Genomic DNA, 23794 nt, shown 5'->3' on the forward strand with positions numbered 1-23794 from the left:
CGTGTACGAAAATTGCAATCTATGAATAGGTAAAAATCAAAATGTTTCAATAGGCGTTCAATTTGTGGGGACGGTGAGTCCAATAGGGATTCTAGCGCCGCTTAACGTGAAGGAAACTTCAATATGCAAGTAGGCGTTTATTGCTAAACCTGTCGTTTTTTTGTTGTTGTGTGGTGTGACTCGTTTGGATTTCCGCATCCGTATTTTATAAAGTAAAACCGAAAGCGTAGAAGCAAAGCTGTTATTAAATCGCACACTCTTATCCATATAATAATATATAATAGATGATACAGGGTGAGTGGCAAAGAAATACAAATATATTTGATCAAAATATCTATAACATGCATTACGGTCGCCGGCAGACGCGGCTAAAAAACAACAAAGCTGCGGAAGCGGCGGATGTATCATGCCAAATATGGTCGAATGGATTCCTGCCGATTCGAATTTAATTTTTCGCCATTCATAAAAAATGTCAACTAGTCTTCTAAACAAGCAAGTGAAACCCGCCATCAATCAACTGATTGAACTTTATCAGTGTGGCCTTGCGAAATCCATAATTGACCAAATGTTTACAATGCGTCTTGTCTTGGAGAAGACCTACGAAGAAAGGAATCGACACACACCATCTTTTTGTCGACTTCAAAGCTGCATTCGACAGTACGAAAAGGAGCTGCCTACATGTCACGTTGTCCAAATTCGGTATCCACGTAAAAATTAAGTTGAATAATACCAGTTGTTCTGGCAGAATTGGGAAGGACCTCTCCGAGCCGTTTGATACAAACGTGGTTTTCTAGAAGGTGACACTCCACGTCATTAGTTTCACTTCCGAAGGCAAGACGAGGTACCTCTTGTCATAAAACCAGCAGTTGACGCACTCGCATTCCGACACCCACGTCCGTGCTGACAGTTATAATTTCCCACTTTATAAGTCTCCCTTCATGACTGTCCTACTGTACGGCGAGGAAGTTTGGACGAAGGCAACATTTGATTAGGCAGACCTTGGAGTGTTCAGGAGAAAGCTTCTGCGAAAGATTGTTGTGGCTTTGCGTGTTGAAAACGGCATTTATTCCAGATATGTATGTGGATTTGGATATTCCTTTGAAGGAGAATGTTATTATAAATACTTAGGATTCATATTAGATAGGAAACTTACGTGGAAATCTAATATTGAGAACAGGGTTCAAAAGGCCAACATTGCATTGCACACATGCAAATGAACGGACGGAATAAAATGGTGATTAACACCTCGTTTTATACATTGGCTTTACACTTCGGGACTTAGTAATGTTTTGCTTTATGGAAAACTTGTGTGGTGGCAAGTAATATAAAACTGCTGAGCATGGTCCAAAGAACTGCGTTTCTATGAATCACCGGCGCTTTAAGGACTACACAAAATAGAGTACTCGAGGTGGTAGTCAACATGCCTGCTCTAAATCTGGTAGGAAAACACGTAGTCGAAATAAATTTTTACAAGGATGGATCCAAGCTAGAAAATAATGCAGGTATGGATTTTTTTCTAAAGAATTAGGACAGGAATTTTCTGTCTGACTTCCTATTTTCTGATAGCCATGCGACAATGGAGGCAGTTATACTAAAATCAAAGGCTGCTCTAGAATGTCTGGCAACACTAAATGATATCAGCATAGTCTTCAAGTCAGTCTTATATGGGGTCTGAGACTTAGAGATATTCAAGAATCCCTATGCCAACTTGCATATTAAGAACATTTCCTCTGTAATTGTCCAGCCTAAGAGTAGTAAGATTATTAGGAAAAGACCATTTTGACTCTCTTACGGAACTACCCGGTGTGGGGATAAAACCTATCCTACGTTTCATATAAGCATCTAAATGGTTCCATGATGAATAAATACTGAGGTTTCTGCAGTTAGAGTGAACATTTTGAAATACCTACAGGTCAAAAATTTATGTAACGAAAGAAATGGGAGTAGCTATTTCAAAACTTCAGTACCGATTTGAGAAATTATACGTGGAAAGATAAGCTTATTCTTTTAATTTATTTTGGGGCTACAGTTGTCAATAATTGTATGACCTTTGAAATAGTTAATTAACTCAGTCAGGTTAATATCTGCTACAGCAACATGCAGGTATGGGCACTTTCTGAGAGAAGAGCATGGTGAGAAAACTAATTCAGTAAAACGAGTCGCACTACGAAACACTTTGGGAACCCTTACTTAGACGTGTGTTAACGATGTACATAGAAAGCCAGTTATAGATAACGTTGACTTGGTTTTCAGTCTTAAAGGAATATGTGTCAATGGTAATAAAGGTTTGGGAGTATGTCGGTGCTCGATGAATCACTTGTTGCAGTATACTGACTGGAAATGTCATAAACCAGTACTTACAAGGACATATGGCTGGCTGATCTTACCATATATATGCCAAGAAACGCTCCTAAATATGGGAGTTTCTAGAAGACTCTTGATTTGGAGGAATATCTCGGATAAATATAAACACGACAAGATGAAACAATTATTTCATTTCTTCGTCATATGTAACCCTGTATTGGAGTAGAAATCAACAGCACCGGGACAATTGATGCACACCTCATTGGTTTTATTGTATTCCTGCACAATATGTAACAACAATCAAGTGCAATGCAACAACAACAATTGTATTGTGAACAATAGAGAAAAACAGGCGGAAAAAATCATAAAAATATCATCAATGCACACACTCCCACGCACACATGCGCACTCAGAAACGCAAACACGTGCAGACAACTCATCACTCACTCAGATAAAAGGTGGTTGCGAGTGTTGAATATGGACAATGGCTGATAATAATAACTTTTACTGATGATTTTGATGCGGCCAAAGGATAAATTGGATGCGGCAAGGAGACAGCAGAGAGAAGCATTGTGTGCTTTGGCAAATCCTATGGCAATAAAAAAAATGTGCAAACGCTTTTCAACTTAATTTCTAGACGTACCGTTAGCGAATCAACTCGTTAATGCGGCGTTTACGGTTATCTGCCATTTGGCCAATGAGATACTGCAAACACCTTGCAAGGAAATTTACGTTGACCGACCGCAGCATATCGCATTTGACATGTGCTGATGTGTAACGGCAGTGCAGTGTGTATGAGAACGGAATCTGAAATTACTCCAGGGAAATGAACTCATGTGGGTTGACGTACGGAAAGAGCTTGTGGAAGTTGAGTGGGAGTTAAAGTGGGCATCGACTACCTAATACCACCTAAAACCACTTCACCTTATGTCGCGACCTCAACAACTTACAGGATACATTGCCACTGCCACTTAACCTTGTGCTTATCCTTTGTATTGGGAAATTGTACGCAGCTTCCTTTTTTTATTGACCACTTGAATGGTTGTGGCCAGCAGTTGAATAAATATAATCCAAACGAATACGTAGCCGTAGTTAGTGGAATATTTTAGCAGCTATGCTTTTCTCCGGTTTGCTGTAGATCGTGGGTAAGCGGACGCAGTGATTCACCTAAAACGTTTCTAATTTGTTTGCTTTGATGGAACGTGAGTAAATGTTTAATGTTGCTTTATTAAGTCGAGTGTATTACCTCGTATGCCGAGTTCTGCACTCAATTCAAGCTAAGTGGGCAAAAATTAATGCGAAAATAAGAGCAGGAAGGGTACGAGCAAACAAAAGGAAAATAATTTTGTTCTGCTGCTTTGAAATTCGTATACATATTTCTTAAATTTGTTAAGTTAGAATTTTTTTTTGCCTTTCACTTTATTTCTTCCTTTATACACTTTTTATTGAAAGTGGAATACAATACACTTTTGCATTAAACCTTGCCATATTATACTTCTCTTTAGGCATGACATTAGCATATTTCAAGTCTATTATATTTGCGAAATGTACTTTAATTTCGCTTTGCCGACGCATCGCTACTTCTTTCGCTTTTTACTATCTACTACTGACTGTCATTTACAATGACTTATAGTTGCAATATTGGCAACTTTTCCTAATGCGACCGGGAGCAAGTGCAATCACTTATGTACTTTATATATATATGTAACTCCATGCGGGGGTTCTAATAAATTTTACCATATATGAGTACCTCTCTTTCTATATTCAATTTAATAAATTTGAGCGATTCAATGCCAGCTGATTCAAGTATTTTGGAAGTTGTCGACAATTTTTCTGACAATAAGTTTCTTTGTAGGTTTCAGCATAATAAAAAGTAACTAAAACATTTTTGGAAAAAAAAATTATAATTTAGAAATTTATTCAATGCTGAAAATTTTGGTACAGAGTTTTTTAAATAGAAATCGTATGAATATCAAAAACTTTTATTTAATTTTTTAAGAAAAAAATATATACTTAGAAAAATTTTTAGGGGAAAAAAATTATTATTTTTTTGCTTTGCGTCGATAGGTACTGCCTTGATAAGCAGGTACGAGGTATTTTTCTCTGGTTCGCAATATTTAATTGGATATAACTTGAAAGGTTAATGGTATCCTCTAAAAAAGTACGACATCTTTGGGGATAAAATTTGTTCAAGAAAAAAAGGTATTTAAAATTTTTAGCTTATCCTAAAAAGATGAAAAAAGTTTTAAAAATGTTAAAAATATCCAAATATTTTGTACTTTAAACTTTATACAAAAATTGTGTACATTGAATAAATCTCAAAATTGTAATTTTTGTTTCAAAAATTTTTCAGTTTACTTTTTATTATGCCTAATAAATACTCCAAAATACTTGGAGCACTTGACATAGAATCACTCATATATGAGTCCCACAGTTTCTGAATTTTATCTATCACATGATATTATCAATGTATTTTATTGACTATTTTACACCAAGTCGTTCAGAAGTGAAAAGGTTTCCTATACAAGAAACTTGCCTACAGAGTACATATATGTACTAGATATACAAGTATTGTCGAAATGGGGAAACGGAATCTGAAAACCAGCGCACTATTGTCCAAAAATCAATGTCATCACTAATAAGTGTGGCTCTACGCACGTTACTGAACCGATTTGTATCCGGCCGAGCACTATCACGTCAGCAGCATTCCTCAAAGAATTGTGTGGAATGTTTTACGCTGTTACGAAAACAACAAGCGGTATTTCGGATTATTTGGACTGTTTCTGAAGCTTACTCCAAAACTTCACACATTCCCTCCGGTATATATGGAAGATCACATAAACTGTTTGGAATATGTCAACGCCCCTTAGCATGAAACCACCAAAGTAGAGTACACAGAAGGGGCTGAAAGAAATCCTATTTTGAGCATATATTGTGGAAGTTACCATACATTCCAAAAAAACCAACGAAATTTATACATAATGAAACATGCAGTGCATATTTTGTGCCAAATATTTTTTTTATCAATATGCTGGCCTTCCGTTTTGTTACACAATGTGTAAACTTTTTCCAAGTCATAAAACTTATTTTTAAAAATATTTTTAAAACAGGTAGCCTAAACTGTTTCGACAGCTTCAATCGGTTCATGACGTTTTCTTTTCATTTTATAATGCAGTTTCGGGAATCGATGAAAGTCGCAGGAAGCGAAAGTATGAATTTAAATAAATAAAAATTTCTTCACAACTCTTGACAAGTGAGATAGACTTTTTGACCGTCTGTCTACTCTTATGAAGTAAGTCGTGAATTGAGTTTGCGAAGGCTTAAAGATTCCTTTGAAATGTGCTACATAATTGTCCGAGGAATTTCGCATTTGCTTAAAATGACGTTCACACACGATTTCTTATCTTGATTATTATTTATTTCTTGAACCCTTTCAATATTTTATTGCAAAAGTTCCAAATTGGTGCACAAATTTAAAAATTTTTCGCTCTTAAGCAAAGCGTAGGGTAGATACTAGCCTCTTCCAACGTCTTCTGACATATGTTCAACTCTTTATTTGACTACAGTAACCAAAACTCTCGCATTCAGTACGCTCCGTTCGCACTCACATTATCTTTGGGCGGCCAAGCCCTCTTTTCCCTTATGGCTTTTCAATATCGGTGTTGTCTTTTTTTTCTTACATTAGCTGATTAAAACTGTGGCCAACTAATCCAACTATCTGAAAACGCTTTCGGAACTCAGAAGGATATTATATATGTAAGTAACAAAATATGTGACTTCTCCAGAATAACGTCATTTTGCTTTTGAAAATCGAATGCGAAGTAACGATAATAAAAAAATACCATTCCAGCGATTTTTAGAAGGACACATTTTTTTATGCTGCCAAAATCCTCTTCACACCAGCTTTAAATACAGTCTTACACTTCATAACTTCTTTTCAATCCAGTCCCGGGTAGGCATAGAGTATCACAGTAAACTTTTGATCATCATCACAAAACAGATAAAAATTATGATAAGTCATTCTGTGGAAAGCCTGATGCTTTATCGCACCCGATTGAAATTGTTGGTGCTACTTACAGGGTAAACAATCGACCACAAAGTAGATAATGTTTTTCAGTAAAAGATTTACCAAGTTTAACAATAAAAATCAAGTCCAGCAAATCCTTGGATTACTTACAGTTATGTTATTTACATCTAAATGTAATTATTATTTCCCGGTACGGCTATATTGGTCTACTCTATCGAATTTGAAAATGTCCAATTAGCAAAACCATACGTTCGTTTAATTTATAAAAAAATTCTGGTTTTTTTGTGGAACAAAGACATACAACCACATTGACTCGCGTCAAGGTTTAATTTAGTAATTTCGCAATGCTTAATTTTTCTCTATGCGCTGGGAGGCATTTGAAGATTATAATTTTTTTGTCAAACAGTTTAAAAACTAACTTTTAATGAATTTTAAAGTACTTGAGTCAACGTAGAAACCACAAGAGAGTAAAGATTAAAATACTCTCGGACAACCAATCAGTTCTAAAAGCTTTAGATAGCTATACCTACAACTCAAAAACTCTCTTAGAATGCCACAAGGCACTCAATAACCTGGCATCCAAAAACAATGTCTCATTAATTTGGGTACCAGGACATGAGGGATATGACGGCAACGAAAAGGCAGACTTTCAAGCCAAAAAAGGGGCATACATATGTAAGCTTCATCGGACTTAGTCCCATGCTTGGATTCAACAAAAACGGCCTTAAACAAAAAGTAAAATACTGGGCCAAAACTCTATTAAATCAGCATTGGAACAACGTAGAGGGTCTTAGACACTCTAAAAAGTTCCTAAGTTTCAACGCTAAAAGAGCTAATATGGCCCTCACGTTAAACAAAAAGAGCATTCGCACTCTCACAGGCGACCTCACGGGTCACTTCACCTGCAACAAACACCTACATAAATTAGGCATAACTAACACCAGCACCTGCAGATTTTGCTGCAAAGATGAGGAGTCTAGAGAACATCTCATCATCGAATCTCCGGGGTTGACGCATAGAAGGAAAAGGTTTTTAAACAAGTTCATGCTTACAGATGAAGACCTCCAATCACTCCCTCAGAAGGAGCTGGTGCAATTCATAAGCATACTTAACAGTCAATAGACAGCATAGGGTAGATCAATATGGTCGCAGTGCTTAAGGACCATACTTTAACCCTTTACTACCATTCCATTCCAAAGTACTTGAGTTTGGGGAATGAATTCCTTCCAATAAATTTGCAATTTCTCTAATAGTTTTTCCCTCTTCATGCACTTTAAGAATCAGCCGACGTTACTCTTTAATTTTTTATTATAGAGCTATGAAATCAGAAGTACAAGAGACTTTCATCTCGAGAGTACACTTCAACTGGAAAATTTGACTGTTTTTTTTTTTGCAAAATCGTTGTATATCTCTTTTGTGATGATTACCAAATTTTACTGTGCTATGTGCCCTACACTGGGTCGTGTTGTGTTGCAAGTTGTGTCTAGTTGTAAAAGTCCATTCCTGCTTTTAAAGCTTATATTAAGAGGATTTTGGCACTATATTTTTTTATTCTTGTAAAAACCACCGAATTGGTTCTTTATTGTAACTTAATTATTTTTCATCCGCTTTTCAAAGGCAAGTTATGATGGGTTCTATATTCCGTTCTTAGGTATGTTTCTTTAATCTCCGAAATTGTTTTTATATGCTTGGGTCAGTTATCTAGAGTTTTACCCCCTAACCTAATAAATTTGTTTGTAACAAATAAATTCTAAATGTGGTGTAAAATCATAATTTCCATTTGCCAATAGCGCGAAAGACGCCCTATATCTGACGGAACATCAAACCCTATATCAGAGAAATTTGATTTATATAACTAAGAATCTGAAAATGAATACATAACTAAGGATATAGACTTCTGGAAAACGGTAAAAACTAAATCAATACTCTTTAAATGGGTCTAGAGAAAGCCCAATATTGAAGTTGAACCGAATAATACAAAAGACTGATGTGAAGCATGGAAATTCAAATATTATTTTTATAGAAAGCCAAATGATGAAGATGGACACATTTCAAAATCTGAAATTTCTATCAGTAGAACGACCCAAAGTATACCTCCACGGTTGCCTAGATGCGGCTCACCTACAACTGCTCTACACTACTCCAAAAACCCGGTGAATTGCCTAATCTCAATATAATCGAGAATGTTTGGAGGAATTGAGCAGAAAATTAAAAAAATGAGGTTTTGGGAAGCCAAACGAACTGATGAAAGCTTTGAAGACCCAATGGAACAATATTTCACCAGAAATATGTATGTAAAAGCTTACTAGAATCTATGCCAAGACGTTTAAATTCAATAATAAAGACCAAAGAGTTAGCCACTTAATCTAAGTAGAAAGTTCTGTATAATATTTTAAAGTCAGACATTTTTATACAGTTATTCGTTTGGATATGATTTCTATGGTTTTGCTTATTTTTATTTCTTAGCACAAAAGTGTTGAATATAAATATATTTAGTTCATGTGACTCAATGGTGAAGGCAGTAAATAAATGACAAATATACTTCTTTCGAAATTCAATTAGTTTACAGTTTCGAAATTCTGTTTTAATGTTGAACATTAAATATCTTTTAACTTCCATTATTTTTTTTTATACAAATATACCGGGTGATTTTTTAGCTATTATCTTTTTAAACAGTTGGTTTAAACAGCTGACGCACGTTTCGTGTTTTGTTTCACTGTCAAACATCTTCAGTCTATAATTTAACCATGAATCGTCTTTCAAATGAACAACGCTTGCAAATCATTGAATTTTATTATAAAAATGCGTGTTCTGTTAAGAAAGTTTCTCGCGCGCTTCTTCCATTTTATGGTCAGTTTATTCGACCCACTGAAGCGGCTATTCGAGCTATTGTGACTAAATTTAGAACCAAATTTACATTATTGGACATCAAACCACCAACACGCTTACGTAGAGTGGGCACTGAAGAAAATATTGCAGCTGTATCGGCCAGTGTTAATGATGACCATCAGTTATCGATTCGTCGCCGTTCGCAGCAATTGGGCCTCTGTTACTCAACAACATGGAAAATTTTGCTAAAGGATTTAGGTGTGAAGCCTTTCAAAATACAGCTGGTGCAAGAACGACCTACCGAAGATCCACTTTTTTATACAAAAATTGTGTTCAGCGATGAAGCTCATTTTTGGACCAATGGGTAAGTAAATACGCAGAATTGTCGATTTTGGAGTGAAGATCAGCTAGAAGAATTGCAAGAGCCGCCAATGTATCCAGAAAAGGTCATAGTTTGGTGCGGTTTATGGGCTGGAGGTATCATTGAACCATACTTCTTCAAAGATACTGCGAATCGTAACGTAACTGTGAATGATGAGCGCTACCGTGAAATTATATCCAACTATGCAAAGCTTGATTTGCATGATATCTGGTTTCAGCAAGACGATGCCACATGCCGCACAGCACGCGTAACAATGGGCTTGTTGAGAGGCGAGTTCGGTGAACATTTTATTTCACGTTCGGGACCTGTTAATTGGGCACCCAGATCGTGCGATATAACGCCTTTAGATTATTTTTTGTGGGGCTATGTTAAAGCTCATGTCTATTCAGACAAGTCTGCGCATTGGAAGACAACATTGAAGCATTTATATGTGAGATACCGGTCGAAACATTGGAAAGAGTATGCCAAAGTTGGACTAAGCGGATGGACCATTTGAAGCGCAGTCGCGGTCAACATTTGCATAAAATAATTTTCAAACATTAAATTATATGGACTGTACTATCGATTTAAATAAAAATTTCATGAATTTTTCTGAATTTTGCGTGTGTCTTTTTTTAAAACTTTCCTATAGCTCTTAAAAAATCACCCTTAGTTCATTCTACGAAAAATGCTTCTTTAGTCGAAGTTTAAAACATAGTCTATGATAATTATAAAAATTCGACGATATTCATCAATTCATCAATATTTTAAACTTCTTAGTCAAATTTGAGAAACATTTTGGGTGTGCAGATCTGAAAGTAAATCCCATTCAATTCTAATACGATAAGGTGTCAGTTTGGAGTTAATAAAAAACCCTTATAATCTTTCACAATATTGTTCCTTGGCAGTGTTGCGCATTTTCTCAATGTAAATGTGGCAAAATCAACGAAAATTTGTAACCACTTCGAACCTGAACTTTGTTGTACTAGGTAAACAGGTTGGTAGGTAGGTAGAAGTAACAGTAGACCATTGCCGATCCACACTAGCAGTTTACTTGCTACTTCTCTTTAAAACATTTTGTTTTAAGTGAAAAACAATTGTTCTGGCTGACACTTATATTCCTAAGGTAATCACTATCATTCAAGAACGATAGGCCGAAGAATCTAAACCTAGTAAGATGCCAGGCCGAACAGTAACAGAGAAGATTTCTGACAGACTCGTCCCCCTCCTAATTCTGGCAGCTTTTGCAATACTCGCAATTAGGCACGTTCATTATTTGAGCATGTCTACCTAGGAGGTAGTGGTCTGTGATTAAAGCAGCTAACATAAAAACATTTTTCCTTGACCGATTAAGTAGCGCCTTTTCGGTGAAATTCTTTTTGTAATAGCAGTACATGCCAGAATATCAACTGACCATGCTACTTGTGCAGTTGGTAGATGAGAGATAGACTTCTCGAAAGCTAGCCACAGTTTTGCCTAACTAGAATGTCAGCCTGAAATCTGCTACAGTGATTAGGAAGACGAACTGAAACGCTCACTTTTGGCTTCTTTCAGAAGCCAAAGGATTGGTCAGACCCAGATCGAGTGTTATGGTTGAATTAGAGCACCAGAGGGTGTGGTTCTAAGAGCACCGATGATACATATAAGCGCTATATGTTGAACCCTCGGAATCCTGCTTCTAATCTTAGTCTTGTCGAGAGCAGTCCACCACACCATAACCCCATAAAGGAGGATATGTCTGATAACGGTCCTTAACAAACAGTGAGTGTTCTTCGGAGAAAGAGCCCACCTGCGTCCTATGGCCTTTTTGCATGAAAATATAGCTATGGCTACGGAGACATTTAGACTAACCGGGCCGATTAACTAGCCATGTTGGCGCCATGTTGACTGATGAGTACGCAGACAATGACATAGGCATGCCCATACAGACACTTATTTTGGAGAAAATTATAAGAGCAGCAAACGAAAAATGAGATAATAAAAGCATCTGCAGAATCGCTCGACAATTGTGGACGACTCTCAATGCAAAACTCACAGGATCTATGCTAAGCCAAAATTAGCACGCTGATTTCTACTATAACGAGGCACTGCTATAGGCAGGCACGCCCAGAAGATGGGTGTACAAACACACTTCTGCACTGTCTAGGTAAGGAAAAGGAGCAAACGAGCTCGCATAATCGATGTCATTGTTCTGCCATTTCCCACACTTTTTTAATGAGCTAGAAGACCTCAGTTCTGTGGAAATCGGGGATCTTCTCAGAATTTTGAAAAGTACAAATTAGTTTTAGGAGAGATAAGACCAAGTTACCCACGCGGCATCACGATGGACCATGAACCAATAGTGAACAACCGCTTTAACCTAACCTGTCCTAAAACTACGCAGACAAATTAAGTAAATAAGGGCTTTTTTAAACCAAATGATGGCTTAGTAAATATTTTTCATTTATTTAACCCAGTCTGGACATCTAAATGCATAGTTGCCTTAGCTTTGCATGCTTAGCATCAATTTAACAAATTATTCACCTCTCATCAGAAATATTATTTAAGAATCTCCAATTGTCCCATTCAAATCACGTGCAAGAACCAGCCAAAACAATCAACAAAAGCTGCTGCTTTCACCAATACAAATAGACCGAAAAAAATAAAACGATACTAATGTCCTTTTTTCAATTCTCCCCCTTGAAAAAGAGTGAATAATGCGAAAATGTCAAAAGTCTTTGCCTTAAAGAAAATTTCAAGCGGCGAGTCAAGCGCATTTCCTGAGACAAACGAATGCGCACCGAATACCAAGCAACTGCATACAAGAGCATACGTCGCTTGCAGTGTGTCCTTCCTGCAGGAGAGTGGGCAATTGTTGACATTAAGGTGCTCGCACATATTTGTTAGTGTGTGTGTGTTCTGGAACAAACCATAGAACAACATGAAATAAGAAATTGTGCAAATTTTTCAGGAAAATGTCTGCACAACTCACCTCGAAAGCGAGTACCGGAAAAAGATGTTAGTTGTAAAAAGACTGCAGGACTACAATCACTCGCGCACACACACGCACGAGCATGCGTGCAAAGGGTATACGTTTCTGCCCAAAGGAGTATTGCCTTTTGTTTATGTTGACGTAACATTCGTTCGATTCGAGCAGGACCACCAACAATTTGTGGAGACATTAAAAATAAAGTCCACTCCATTACCGGCCGTTTTTGAAATTCTTAGTGACATTTCCGTGGCACGAGCCAGCAGCGTTCACTTCATTTTCCCCCACTCTCTGCCTGGTTGAGCCAGGTTACTGCTTGTTTTGCAGATTTATCGCTTCGACTGACTCGCTTCAACAAACTGTATTCGTTCGCTTGTGGGCGTGTGAGTGCACATTTGCCGAAAATTTGTCTCAGACTTGAAGTGAACGCTGCTTTGTGTGCTTTATTTTCGCATGTGAAGGTGATTTCTGAAGTTTAGAACTCTTTCGAATTCATTCACCGCAGGATACCAAAATTTGTAGTTTGGCTATTTTCTGTTGAAGGAATCATTTCTGATACCGTGAAGAGAAGAACATGTACCTAGAAGAAGCGAGACACGTCATACAGTGCTTCTTATAATTGTATCAGTAGGTAGTGATAGTGGCCATAGTATATGATCAAAATCAAAACTCGTTCAAATAAAACTACACTTTTTAAATAAAAAAGTATTTACATCATTAGATAATTTAGCACATATTTATTCGTTTTTCCATCAATTAAATACAACTCAAATAGATTACTAATACTAAAGTTTTAATATAATATATGGTAAACCAAACTGTGTGATACATTAGCCACAATTCAAAAAGGGTATCTCCAGATTAAGTTTTGATTTGAAAGTCTCTCGTTAGTTAGAGTGCATCTAAATTTGTGCATAATTGGCTAGACTGCCTGCCTTATACAACGTGTAAGCGGTTCATTTCAACTAAAATTGGTCTTGTGATAAGGTTAATGGAACATATTGCTGAGTCTAAGGTTACGAGTGGGGCAATTAAAAAGTATTAATTCCAGCAAGAAGTGACATTTGATATGGTTCGTAACTATGACGCTTATAAACATTACCGATGAAATTTTTCTTCGCATTTCTAAAGTTGGCAATGCTAACAAAAGACATTTACTTTTATATACAGGCAAAATGCCAGGCCAACGAAGTGAATGAATAGCAAATCTAGTGAAACGATTCTGAGACTTCTCAATTCTTAAAGATGAACCCATATAGCATAGATCCCAAATAATGTTGCAATATTCGAGGTTTGATCTCATAAGAGAAAAACACAAATTCCTCAGCGTATAAACATGCTGGAATTCCCTTGAATTCCTAATTGAAATTTGCGTCTACTGAATGACATGTGCTGGCATTTGCCAGCATTAAGAGGTAAGGAGTTATCATTACACCAAGCTTCCAATCTTGTTAAGTCTTCTTAAAGTCTAATGCAGTCAGTTACGTCCTCTATCCCGCTGGTCAGGTCATCTGCATACATCGGACAACGTGATGTCTCCAAAACATCTGGAATGTCATTAACAAACATTAAGAACAATAGTCGCCCAAGATGGCTACCTTGAGGTACGACTGAGGTAACTTTGATGGCATCAAATTTTATGTTATTTATACGAACGAATTGAGTTCTATCTGTTAGATAAGATGCAAGCCACTTAAGTAAGCTAGTATGAAAACCAATTGAACCCAGCTTTTTTAATTAGGATACTATGGCTGACTCTATCGAACGCTTTCGAAAAATCGGTGAATATGAAATCACATTGTTGGCCTGTTTCAAATTGGTTTAAGACAAAATTCGCGAATAACCCTAAATTCGTAACAGTAGATCTACCCTTAACAAAGCCGTGCTGAGTAGGCGATATGAGATCTGAAATTGGAAAGAAAATCGAACCATAAACCAGCTTTTCAAAGAGTTTAGGTATGCAAGAGATTTTGTAGATAGGGCGATAATTTTGAACTTCCGACTTGCTTCCAGACTTTGTCTGTATGATAAAAGATTTTCGCCAGTTATGTGAAAATTCACTAGAAGCTAGTGATTTATTGAAGATAATTGTTAATGGTTTTGCTAACGATGTAGCACAGTTTTTTAATAATATAGGAGGGAAGTCAACTTCTCCAGGAGTTGAGTTATTTGCTAAGACCGAAGGCTCGTGAATACATCATTAAATGAGAGCTGGAAACCTTTATTTATTCATGAGCTGTTAACAGAGGTATCTTCTATTCCGGTGTCAGATTTAGCATCACTAGACAACTTCGCCCTCTTCTGAACTGGCCCGATCTCGAAATCCTTTTTCTCCTAGTTTCAATGAAGTACCGCACTATTTTCCATAATCTTTTCATCAATTCGTCTTTTGGGACATGAATCATCATCATCAATGCCCTCTTTTGTCCGCGTTTTGCGACACAAAGCACAGTTCGGTTTTGGCATATTTAGTCTACTAAAAGATTCAAAACAAAAATTGATAGTTGTTAAAAACATCTATGATAAAATCTTCCCTTAAGACTGTTCAAAAAGTGTGATATTTCGAATATTTTCCTTTATTGTACTTAAGTATACATAAGCACAGTATTTTATCTCATTCTCATTCCGTTTTACAAAATTGATTTACTTAAATAATTATTTTACAACAACTCTTAAGCTATTGATGATAAGTACTTCCGAATCTTTTCCATTTATGTACTTATATTAGGAGGTTGAATTAGTTTTAAAGGTGACACACAGATGGCGCTATTTATCACTTTATCGCATTGGCAATACTGAATATATATTCATGACAAAGCCTCATCCCTAGGCTTTGTTTATCAGTATCTGTCATTTCGCTGAAGTATAAACAACGCAGTGTTTTCGTGCTCCGAGTATGTCAACTTTCGTGCCGTCGAAACGCAATTTGCGGGAAGCTTTGCTTTTCTGCTTCAATTTGAAAAAAAATACAGCCCAAGCCCGTGAATTGCTGCAGGAGGCCTACCCAGACCATACTCCGTCGATTTCAACATGTGAGTACTGGTTTCGACGATTCAAAAGTGGTGATTTTCACACCGAAGACAAGGAGCGTCTTGGCCAGCCCAAAAAGTTCGAGGACGCGGAATTGGGGGAATTGGGGGAATTGGTAAACGAGGACTCGTGCCAAACCCAAGAAGAGCTTGCTGAATCATTGGGCGTTGATAAATCAACCGTTTGCAAGCGTCTAAAAGCGATGGGAATGATCCAAAAGCAAGGACATTGGGTCCCGTACGAGTTGAAGCTGCGCGACGTCGAACGGCGATTTTTTACGTGCGAATTGCTGATCGAGCGACAAAATCGGAAGGGTTTTTTGCATCGGGTGGTGACTGGCGACGAAAAATGGATCCACTACGATAACCCAAAACGCAAAAAATCATGGGGTTTGCCCGGCCACGCATCAACGTCGACGGCCAAGCAGAATATTCACGGCAAGAAAATCATGCTCTGCATTTGGTGGGATCAGGTCGGCGTCGTATATTTTGAGCTGCTCCAACCGGGCGAAACAATCACGGGGGATCGTTACCGACTGCAATTGATACGTTTAAGCCGGACATTGAAAGAAAAACGGCCGGAAACGGTAAAAAGGCACGACAAGGTTATTTTGCAACATGACAACGCTCGACCGCATGTTGCTCAACCTGTCAAAAAATACCTTGGAACGCTTGGCTGGGAAGTGTTACCCCGTATAGTCCAGACATAGCTCCCTCCGATTATCAGACATAGCTCCCTCCGATTATCATTTGTTCCGGCATATGAGTCTCGATTTGGCGGACCAGCGGTTCTCCTCGTACGAGGCTACCAAAATATGGGTTGAGTCATGGATAGCCAAGCAGCGGCCAGAATTTTGGAGAAACGGCATCCGGAAATTGCCCGAAAGATGGGCGAAAGTTGTAGCTAGCGCTGGCCAATACTTCGAATAAAATATTTTGTACCGTTTTTTCACAATAAAGCCCCACATCTTCGAAAAAAATCTTTAAAACTAGTTCAACCTCCTAATACAATATTTCTATAAAAATCTTGGGCTAGTAAAATTAAAATTTATTTAACTTTTTTTTTTTTTGAAATGCCAAATTGCTCCTAAGAACACTGAAAACGTTGTAGGCTAGATATATTAATAGCAGCTCCGGTACGTTTCTATGGTCAAAATAAAGTCAAACCAAAGCAGTATGGGCAAAAAAGTATTGCCTGTTAAAGCTCAAAACTCGGTTTTTGTAAAAAAATCAGTCAAGTGTCCTCGAAGTCTCAGTAGTTCCAAGTTTCCTTTACTAAATTCTTTCAGTCAGTTTCAGTTTCTTTTTTAGCAAAAGCTTCAATTTCAATGCTTTTGAGTACTTTTTCTTTTGAATTTGATCTGAAATAAAAAGTAGCTTTTCCAAAAGGACATCACAATTTTACTAAGTAGCTCAAGATGGGCGTCACAGGGTGAAAATTAGACATTTACATTACCTTTGCTTATTACTTCATGTTCGTAATCGCCAATTTTGGTTTATTATTTTTTATTTCATTTCAAAAACTTGTCAATGTGCAATTTCAGCCATCACTGTATGGCTGTTTGCGCAAGTATATCACGTTTGTATGCATTGCATTTGGTCAACAAAATTTTACAATTTTCCACTACATTTGCTACGAATTCTTTTTATTTTCTTCCTTTCAAAGAGCTTGCAAGCATTTGTTTGCCTTTCAAACTCCAACCAAATAAACTTCTTTGCAAGAACACACAAAGAAGAGTATATACTTTGAACTTGAGTTAGCATACACAAACACACATACAAATGGGCATGAACGCAAATAAAAGTGAGGTATAATGAAATTACCTGTTTATTTGTCTTAAACTGCTGTAAACAAATTTCGCATTCATAATCTTTTCATAACTCATAATGGCTGCACTTTTCAAAACTTTCACTTCTTGGCTCGTAAAAAATTCACATTAAAACATTATCAGCGCCGTCGTGGCATTATAATGCTGATGGGATGTGGCTCCTGTTTTGTGGTTCTATTTGTTTTTGTTGGCTTTGTTGCTGTTGGTTGGCCAGAAAGCAGGTAATAACCATCGGCATTTGTTCTTCATATCTAAAGCGGCAAATATTCCAACCTAATGACACATTTGCCTTTCTTCCTATTCATTTTACTACGCTTCTGTTTCTTCACTTTCCTTATACTTTTCACCTCGCTGCTTCACTTGAAAAGGAATTTCTAAAGTAGGTAATTCAGTAGATCGCCTTAAGTGCACCACAACTCCATGTTATGCAGCGTTACTTTTTGTTGTTGCTGCTGCTGATTCTATACAAAAAATGGAGTCTTGTCGTCGACATTTCCCTCCCTTTCTTGGAGTTTTTTTCTTAAGTGCAAAGTGGTTGTTGAGGTGCTTGGCTTTGCCACAAAGTATTTATCTCTGCTACAATTAAGTATTACAAGTACGAGTAGACTTTCATTGCAGGATGAGAGCCTGGCAGCAGTTAAATACTTTTCCTACTTTACTTAATGTTAACTCTTCAAACTTTTGTGCGATTAAGGTGCGTTTTGTCGCGTCGAGGGTTGTTTCTATTGGACGCATAGCTCTCATTTCAAAGTGAATACTATAATTGGCACGTTAATGTAAAGTACACTTTTTGGCGGTTAACAGGATATCCTGAGCCGTAAATGTCAATGAGCCAAAGAATTGTGGTTGAGTGAGGTGAGCAATGTGGAATATATGTAGGTATGTGCACAAAGGAAGCAAGTTTTGTAAAACGGGGAGTGAGGTACATACGCATCTTTATATCTTCTAAAATAAAGTACCAAAATGTCTATGTATGTATGTTAATAATTACGCATAGCATGCTTCGATTTACACAAGCTTTTTGAACTTTAAAGCTAATTCCTTCCAGAAGGTTTGTAATAGAATTAATTTTCACGCTGCCATAAACCAAACATTTCTCAAGTGATTGGAAAACTGTGATCTGAAGCTCTGAAATGCTTACTAACAGTCCGCATTGTTAAAATTTGTATTTCAATTTGAAAACGAAATGATCAATTTTTTTAATTACTGTTTATGTTTACTTATATATTTTCTGTGCACCTAAGTCCACTAAGAATAAGAGTAAGAGTAAGAAAACAGCAGTAAAAGTCTACCTTAACGGCAGAGCAGCACACGCTGGGTACTTTCTTAGTGCTTTCGAACTACGTAAATATATTAAGTAGAATATTTTGTTTTCAAGAAAGTATTTCCGAAAGGGGGGAAGAATTATATATATAATATGTTCATTATAAAATAATGATTTCATCTGTTATTCCCGTAAGCCCCGATTTCAAGACTCAGTTGACGGTTACTGGCCCAACCTCCTTATAAAGGATGATTTTTTAGCTATTATCTTTTTAGACAGTTGGCTTAAACAGCTGACGCACGTTTCGTGTTTTGTTTCACTGTCAAACATCTTCAGTTTGGTCTATAATTTAACCATGAATCGTCTTACAAACGAACAACGCTTGCAAATCATTGAACTTTATTATACAAATGCGTGTTCTGTTAAGAAAGTTTATCGCGTGCTTCTTCCATTTTATTTATGATCAGTTTAATTGACCCACTGAAGCGGCTATTCGAGCTATTGTGACTAAATTTAGAACCAAATTTACATTATTGGACATCAAACCACCAACACGCTTACGCAGAGTGCGAACTGAAGAAAATATCGCAGCTGTATCGGCCAGTGTTAATGATGACCATCAGTTATCGACTCGTCTCTGTTCGCAGCAATTGGGCCTCTGTTACTCAACAACGTGGAAAATTTTGCGAAAGGATTTAGGTGTGAAGCCTTTCAAAATACACCTGTTGCGAGAATTGAAGCCGAACGACCAACCGCAACGCACAATTTTTGATGAATGGGCTCTTGGAAAGTTGGCCGAAGATTCACTTTTTTATCGAAAAATTGTGTTCAGCGACGAAGCTCATTTTTGGATCAAGGGGTAAGTAAATAAGCAGAATTGTCAATTTTGGAGTGAAGATCAGCCAGAAGAATTGCAAGAGCTACCAATGTATCCAGAAAATGTCATAGTTTGGTGCGGTTTATGGGCTGGAGGTATCATTGGACCGTACTTCTTCAAAGATGCTGCGAATCGTAACGTAACTGTGAATGGTGAGCGCTACCGTGAAGTGATATCCAATTTTTGTTCCCCAATTACAGAGCTTGACTTGCATGACATGTGGTTTCAGCAAGACGGTGCCACATGCCACACAGCACGCGTAACAATGGACTTGTTGAGAGGCGAGTTCGGTGAACATTTTATTTCACGTTCGGGACCTGTTAATTGGCCACCCAGATCGTGCGATATAACGTCTTTAGATTATATTTTGTGGGGCTATGTTAAAGCTCATGTCTATTCAGACAAGCCTGCTTCAATTAACGCATTGGAAGACAACATTAAAACATTTATATGTGAGATACCGACCGAAGCATTGGAAATAGTATGCCAAAATTGGACTACGCGGATGAACCATTTGAAGCGCAGTCGCGGTCAACATTTGCATAAAATAATCTTCAAACATTGAATGATATGGACTGTACTATCGATATAAATAAAAATTGCATGCATTTTTCTGAATTTTACGTGTGTTTTTTTGTAAAACTTTCCTATAGCTCTTAAAAAATCAGCCTTTAGTTGGAATGATATTTGCCTTGGATGATTTCCGCGATATACGCCGTCTAATGGGCTCAAATGGTAACACCAGGCCATTTAGCCAAAGCTTCTGAGCTAAAAGGCTGTTTGAAACGCTATGCCACAATAGCGTGACTTTATAAGTTTTTTGGCAAATATATGCTAGAAGGAGTGCTTCTAAACGGTGGTTAAATTTCAGAAGCCGGTGTTGACTTTGAATAAAATAGAATTTTTTTAGAAAGTTATTGTTATTTCTCTTCATTATGATAATATTGCTATAGCTCAATTACTTATGGAACAAAATATCGGCCGAATGGTCGCCGCGGCACACCTCCATCCGATGGTCCGAATTTTCGATGAGACTGAGGCATAATTGAGGTTCTATGCCGTTAATGTGCCGAATTATCTCATCCTTTAGCTCTTGAATTGTTGCTGGTTTATCGACGTACACCGTTTCTTTCAAATAACCTCAAAGAAAGAAGTCCAACGGTGTCAAATCACATGATCTTGGCGCCCAAATGACATCGCCGCGACGTGAGATTATTTGGTCATCAAATTTTTCGCGCAAAAGATCCATTGTTTCGTTAGCTGTGTGACAAGTGGCACCGTCCTGTTGAAACCACATATCGTCCACATCCATATCTTCCAATTCGGGCCATAAAAAGTTCGTTATCATCTCACTATTCACAGCAATTGCCTGACCGGCCTCATTTTGGAAGAAATACGGCCCAATGATGCCGCCGGCCCATAAACCGCACCAAACAGTCACTCTTTGTGGGTGCATTGGTTTTTCGGTAATCACTCTTGGATTATCATTCGCCCAAATATGCCGCGTTTCTGCTTATTGACGAATTCATTGAGGTGAAAATGTGCCTCATCACTGAAGATGACTTTCTTCGAAAATTGGGCATTCATTGTTGCCATTTCCTGCTGCTCATTGTTGCCAAGGGGCTTTAGTTCTTGAGTCAATAGCACCTTTTAAGCGTGTAAATGCAAGTCTTTATGCATAAGTTCATCAACGACGAGCGTGAGAGGTGCAATTGTTGGGCACGACGACGGCTGTTGAGGTGGACGGCTCTTCAACCACACTATCGCGAACAGCAGCAATATTTTCTGCAGTACGAGCTGTACGAGCATGCACTGGTGTTTTCACAACTCCTACAGACCCGGTTTGCTCAAACTTTTGCACAATTTTTCCGATTGTACACACATTTGGACGATTAAATTAACCGAAAAAATCATGGAGTGCGCGATATGCATTTTGATTTGAACGCCCGTTTTCATAATAAGCCTGAATAACTTTAACGCGTTGCTCGATTGTGTATCTTTCCACGGTTCAAATTGAGTTAGTCTGAAATTGAAAAATGTCAAATGAAATGAAGAAAAAAACTTGACGTTTACATTCAACATCGGCCCTTGAAATTTAACCACCCTTTAGAATAAATCAAGATCACTTACATGTTTAACTTAAGCTAATAACGTGAAGATTCTTAGAGCTATAGTAAAAATTTCTAAACACATATTTTAATTGAAGGATCACGAAGAAACTGCTAAACCGATTTAGATGCAAGACCAGGAAGTTTCCTATACATTTTTTTTCTGAGATCGGTCATAAGTCGGAAGTATAGCACATTATAATTTCACTCATAAATCGCGCTCAACAAAGCAAATTTAAGAAGGATTATGAGATAAAAAAAATTGGTGTTACCTGTGTTGCATATCATTTGAGTACAAAAATGATAATAATTACCTATTTTTTATATGTACATATATATTTATGTAATTTTTTTATATATTTGTAAATTTATACATTATTATGGCATTTATTTTAATTTAGTTTAAGTACTAGTTTAGTTTAAAGTACAATAGTTTAAGTTAATTAAGAGAATTTCCAAAAATGGTGGGCATCCGTTACTTTTTTCTGGGGGCGCACCTCTTTGGAGTTATACTTGTAGTAAAAAATTCTAAATACATATATTAATTTAAGCATAAAAAATTCAGTCTCTACGAATCTAGAGTCCTAAGATCAGTCTACGGTATTAAAAATGGGTGAAAGCGGGCAACAACCATGTCTCATATAGTGATATTTTTCGAAATCACAAAAAATTTGATATTTCAGTAATTAAAAAAAACAAATTTCCTCTAACTGGGATTGCATTGACGGTTTGCAAAAATCAATATGTCAATGCGCCTTTAGTTTAAAGTGGTACATGAAAATTGCAAATATCAATGAAATAAATCAGTCCCTATAAGTACCTCCTTTTTTTTAATAGTAAACGTTTTTAATATTTTCATTGTCGGACAAACAAAGATAGTCCAAACTATTGAAAAAATTTGTTAATCAACAATTAATTCTTTAACTAATCAATCAGTTCCCAAATCGGTTCACGAGTTTGACGTTTTACACTACTTATCAAAGAATCAGATGACTTAAGCAGAAGTTTGAAAACATCATTTCTACAGTATTTTCTAGAAAACCTCAATCTATACTTTTCGAAATTCTTATTACGCACTTCTTCTACGCACTTAAATAATTTTGCTTAAGAAAAGGCATTTTACTTCTACTTACTGGTGCATCTGAGAAAGTACAGTAGGCTGAGGCATTTCTGAGTGCCGATGTGCGTTGTACAGCCTCCAGTGCTTTGTGCTTGGTTTTGCAGTTTAGCGAATCTTCCCATATTTCGCTGTCGTACAGTAGTATTGCGTTTGTGGTCGCCATGATCACCCTTCTTTTACTCAGTGTTGGTCCACCGATGCTCGCCATTAGTTTGCTCACCCCTCCAGTGATATTCGCTGCTTTAAATGAAATTAATGGATATATACTCGTACATATGTTTAACATGATTACTCTTTCAACATATACTGATTGTACTCGTATGCGAAGCATAATTGGCCTTAAGCTTTCTGAAGTTGGGTAAAGCTGTAGGATGTTATGAGAAGTTGTGCAAGTATACATAGGTATACTTACACAAGGTCAGACCTTATGAACACGTGTGAAATGAACGGCATCCGAAGTTACTTGCACAATTTTGCTTCGGATGGCCAAATCTTGTAATCTATCATCCCCGCGTTCAAGCTACTGCGGCAGTTAGTTATTGCACACTAGTAAAGATTATGCCACACTTCCAACAAACGAGTTATAAAGATGGTAATAATGACTTCGGCGGCCGCCGTAGCCGAATGGGTTGGTGCGTGATTACCATTCGGAATTCACAGAGAGGTCGTTGGTTCGAATCTCGGTGAAAGCAAAATTAATAAAAAAAAACATTTTTTCGAATAGCGGTCGCCCCTCGGCAGGCAATGGCAAACCTCCGAGTGTATTTCTGCCATGAAAAAGCTCCTCATAAAAATATCTGCCGTTCGGAGTCGGCTTGAAACTGTAGGTCCCTCCATTTGTGGAACAACATCAAGACGCACACCACAAATAGGAGGAGGAGCTCGGCCAAACACCTAACAGAAGTGTACGCGCCAATTATTTATTTTTTAATAATGACTTCACATACGTTTTAAAATTATTCATGATTATTTGCGGTAATATATATGAAAAGCCTGTTATACTGACTTCAGTTACGAATTGATTCAATTAAATTTAAAATTATTATTTTTACATTCAAAATCTCTTGCGATTTCCACG

Source organism: Anastrepha obliqua, chromosome 1 (assembly GCF_027943255.1).
Source record: "Anastrepha obliqua isolate idAnaObli1 chromosome 1, idAnaObli1_1.0, whole genome shotgun sequence".
Taxonomy (NCBI): domain Eukaryota; kingdom Metazoa; phylum Arthropoda; class Insecta; order Diptera; family Tephritidae; genus Anastrepha; species Anastrepha obliqua.